The 4,756-nt window shown below is 48.1% G+C and overlaps 1 non-coding gene across 1 annotated transcript; it reads left to right on the top strand.

Annotated features, from left to right (window-relative positions):
• Positions 1-238: 238 nt before the first annotated feature.
• Positions 239-402, top strand: LOC119422228. Its single transcript, XR_005187399.1, has one exon. It is a non-coding gene; the product is annotated as a U1 spliceosomal RNA (small nuclear RNA).
• The last annotated feature ends 4,354 nt before the right edge of the window (positions 403-4,756 follow it).

Below are 4,756 nucleotides of genomic sequence, written 5' to 3'. Positions count from 1 at the left end.
CACGTCCATCTTCCATGTGTGTAATTGGCACTCACCCAACATGAGTCAAAACAACTTTGTCCACAACTAATCCACCTTCCTTGGTGTGCAGATTCAGTTTTGTATTTTTTTTTTCCAACAATTTCCCACAAATGACCTGTGAACTACTGGTTATATTCACGATATGATGAATGTAATGTGCTTTGCTTTGGAGCAATCAACGGTGTGATTTACTTGGTGTTAGACCCATCAATGTCCCATACTTACCTGGCAGGGGAGATACCATGATCATGAAGGTGGTTCACCCAGGGCGAGGCTCAGCCATTGCACTCCGGTTGTGCTGACCCCTGCGAATTCCCCAAATGTGGGAATCTCGACTGCATAATTTCTGGTAGTGGGGGACTGCGTTCGCGCTCTCCCCTGTTTTTTTTTTGTTTGTTTTTTTGGAATCTTCAAGATGGCGCCGGTGTGTAGGGCTGCCCGTCTCTCGCTCTCTGCTTGTATTTTATTTTTGTTATTTTTACAATGGTTTGTGCAGTGTGCCGAGTCATATTTTCAGTATGATCGTCGGGCACTTTTGGAGCTCCGTACTTTTGCTGAAATTCCCGCGGAGTTATTGAACAGCGGCCAGCACTCACCTCCACCGGTCCTATCTGAGATTCCTGCGTTCCTTCTGCGTGACCCTGGCCTTTCTCCATGGAGGAAACGTCGTGGGAAGCGTGCAGGGATTTTGGTGAAACTGAGGCAAAGTGTGGATTATTCTATCAGGACTCGCTCTGGATCTGATCATCTCCTCTCTGACCCGTGGTGCTCCCGGGGCCCGGCTGCTGGCCAGCTGCCCGTGCGCTCAGTCCATGGAAACACCTGGAGTTGTTTACCTGTGCGCCGCACCAGCAGACCAGGAGGAGCTGTTCTTCATAACCTGCGCCTGCTGGCGCGCGCGTCTCCCTCCACGGCTGTGCCTGTGTTGGACAATATCAGGATGTTTAATCAACGCAAGGTCTGTTTCCAACAAGACGTTTATCCTCAATGACTTTTTTAAAGATGAGGAGTTGGATTTTCTGTTCGTCACAGAATCTTGGATTTCTGATGGTGAGTCCAGCGCCTTGGTGGAACTACTTCCTCCGGACTGTGTATGTTTCAATGCCCCACGGCCATCAGGTCGGGGGGGGGGGGGAGATTAACAGTTTTTAAAGCAAACTTGGCCTGTAAACAGTTGTCCATCCCGGTGTCCCGCGCCAGCTTTGAGCTGAGCGTCTTTGAACTCGGACACTGTCCTACAGTTCTGTGTGCGCTCATCTACCGCCCCCCTCGTTCTAAGGACTTCATAAATGAATTCTCTGACTTTTTGGCTGATATCACACAGAGATACACTCTTTGTTTATTGGTGACTTTAATTTGCATGTGTGTTGTCAGGAGAAGCCCTTAGTGAAGGACTTTCTAGATTTATTGGACTCTTTTGGCTTAGCTCAGCAGGTGAGCGGCCCCACCCAAGAACATGGTCACACGCTGGACCTCATTTTAACACGTGATGTCTCTGTTTCTAATTTAAAAATCGGTGACAATGTTTTTTCAGATCACATGCCTGTATTGTTTGACCTCACCCCCCCTTGTCATACTGCTAAGACGTGCGTTCCTGCATGTACGCGTTCCATTAACCGTTTCACTGCTGCTCGTTTTAATGAAGGTTTTAATTCTGAGAGGATCGAACAGTTCCCGGTGTCTCTTACCACTGAGGAGCTAACCTCTTAGTTCAACTCTGCCTGTTTAAATGTTCTGGACCGTGTTGCTCCCCTTAAGACCAGAAAAACGAAACTTAGATCAGAGCCTTGGCTGAATGACGTCATGCGAGCCGTTAGGCGGCAGTGTCGCAGAGCTGAACGAAGGTGGAGGAAGGACAGGCTGCAGGTTTCTTTTCAAATGTTAAGGGAGAGTTGGCGTCACTATCAGAAAACCGTTAAAGCTGCCAAATGTAAATTCTTCTCTGATTTAATTGTCTCCAACTCCCACGATCCCCGAGTCCTTTTCTCCACCCTGAACTCTGTTCTACACCTCAGTGAGCCTTCACCTCTGGAAGCCTCAACTGAGCTGTGTGAAAACTTCCTCCATTTCTTTTTAGAAAAAGTGGCAAACACCCGGGCACTCATTTCTCCACCAGCTCATGATCTGTCCATCCCATCTCAGTGTGTGGCTGTGTTTGACCACTCTGAGCCCATTTCTCTGTCCTCTCTGGAGCAGGTAATGTGCAGCATGAATCCATCTGGTTCCCCCTTTGATGTGGTCCCCCCTCGACTACTAAAGGAAGTTTTTCCTACCCTGGGTCCTTTTATCCTCGCTATTCTGAATAGCAGTTTATCCTCAGGTGTGGTGCCAAAGACTTTTAAACATGCTGCTGTCCAGCCCCTCCTGAAAAAACCTAACCTTGACCCCTCAGTCATGTCCAACTTCCGGCCTGTCTCCAGACTCCCATTCACCTCTAAACTACTGGAAAAAATTGTGGAGTCTCAGTTGAAACAGTTTTTGGGGGATCACGCTATCCTAGAGTTATTCCAATCTGGCTTCAAATCTCTCCATAGCACTGAAACTGCTCTACTGAAGGTTTTTAACGACATTTTCATATCCACAGACGCAGGTGATTCTGTGCTGCTTGTCCTATTGGACCTTACATCTGCTTTTGACACCATCGGCCACAAGATCCTCATTTCTAGACTGGAGCAGTGGGTGGGCATCACAGGGTCAGCCCTTAAATGGTTTGGGTCCTACCTCTCTGACAGAACCTTCTGTGTCAATATCAAAGATTTTAGTTCGGCATCGACAGCGCTCCAGTGGGGGGTACCGCAGGGGTCCATCCTCGGTCCCCTTCTCTTTTCTTTATACCTGCTGCCACTAGGTGCTATCTTCCGCAAACACGACATACCCTTTCATTTCTACGCCGATGATTGCCAAATTTACTTCCCCCTGAGGCACAGAGGCACACGCTCTATTCAGCCTCTTCTTGACTGCCTGGCTGACATCCGGGACTGGATGGCTTTAAACTTCTTAAGCTTCAATGGGAAGAAGTCTGAAGTCATGCTGTTCCATCCCAGTGGCTCACTCATGAACCATGACATTGACCTTTTCTCTCTAGCCCCGCTAGAGAAACAAAAGGTCACTAATCTGGGGGTGATAATGGACCCGTCCTTAAAACTCAACAGTCACGTAAACATGATGGTCAAATCCTGTTTTTTTTCAGCTGAGACGGCTGTCTCAGCTGAAACCTGTACTCTCCAGGAAGAACCTTGAGACAGTGATCCACGCCTTCATAACATCTAGGCTTGATTACTGCAATTCACTTCTGTTTGGAATCAGTCAGTCCTCCATTTCTCGTCTACAACTGGTCCAAAATGCTGCAGCCCGATTTTTAACTGGTACAGGCTATAGAGAGCACATCACGCCAGTTTTGGCCTCCCTGCACTGGATACCCATTCACCTTCGGATCCAATTCAAAATTCTCATGTATGTTTTTAAATCTCTGAACAGTTCTGCCCCATCCTATCTCACTGATCTTCTGCAGCCATATGTCCCACCGCGCTCTCTGAGGTCAGCAGACCAGATGCTTCTCTCAGTCCCAGAAACCCGTCGTAAGCTCAGAGGTGACAGGGCTTTCTCTGTTGCAGGTCCACGACTGTGGAATGAGTTGCCACTGAGTGTCCGGCAGGCTCCCACACTCTCAGTCTTTAAGTCTCGCTTGAAGACCCATTTCTATTCTCTTGCCTTTAACACAGTGTGATTTGTTTTCGTCCGGTCTGTTCTCTACTCTGTTGGCCATTTTAGTTAGCTTCTGCTGCTATTTGTATCTGTATTTCTATTTTATGTTTTCCTGTCCGCTGTGCATGTTTGTTTTCTTTTGTACAGCACTTTGGTTGGCCTTGTTGCTGTTTTAAGTGCTCTATAAATAAATTGGTATGGTATGGTATCAAGGGAGACTAAATAATCCCTCTCCCCCTCCCCTTCTTTCACAAACTGTGTGTCAGACCTCAGCAGAAAAGACTCCCTGCACCCACTCACTGCAAGTGGGCAGTAGGAAACGGATATTTAAGCTAGACAGGCTGTATGAATTTTTTAAGGGGAGGGCAGAGCCAGGCGCTCATGCCATTGATGAGATGCCTTTATCACCCATATCAGAAACCGCCTCTGATGATTGAAAAACTGCCAACATTGTTTCCATGCTGCTGCTGACTGGGCTTGTTGGGAAATTATTTTCCGGAGCACTGACCTCATTGGCTGAAAGCAAAGGAAACTTTCCTCCTGGGACTGTGTTCACTGAAGACAGCTGAAGATGACAATCCAGCCACCAGCAGATGACATGACACCCCAGTGACTGTGGAAACTTGACACTGGACCTCAAGCAATGTGAATTCTGTGTCTCCTCTCTTCCTCCAGACTCTGGGACCTTGATTTCCAAAGGAAATGCAAAATTTACTGTAATCAGAGAACATAACTTTGGACCACTCAGCAGCAGTCCCAGGCGAGATGCTTCTGACACAGTCTCTTGTTCAAGATTGGCTTGACCTGGGGAATGTGGCACCTGTAGCCCATTTCCTGCACACGCCTGTGCACGGTGGCTCTGGATGTTTCTACTCCAGACTCAGTCCACTGCTTCCGCAGGTCCCCCAAGGTCTGGAATCGGCCCTTCTCCACAATCCTCCTCAGGGTCCGGTCACCTCTTCTCGTTGTGCAGCGTTTTCTGCCACACTTTTCCCTTCCCACAGACTTCCCACTGAGGTGCCTTGATACA

Source organism: Nematolebias whitei, chromosome 15 (assembly GCF_014905685.2).
Source record: "Nematolebias whitei isolate Nwh7 chromosome 15, NemWhi1, whole genome shotgun sequence".
NCBI classification, from domain to species: Eukaryota; Metazoa; Chordata; class Actinopteri; order Cyprinodontiformes; family Rivulidae; genus Nematolebias; species Nematolebias whitei.
The sequence above is the reverse complement of the archived record's forward strand: the minus strand, read 5'-3'. Positions and strand labels throughout refer to the sequence as shown.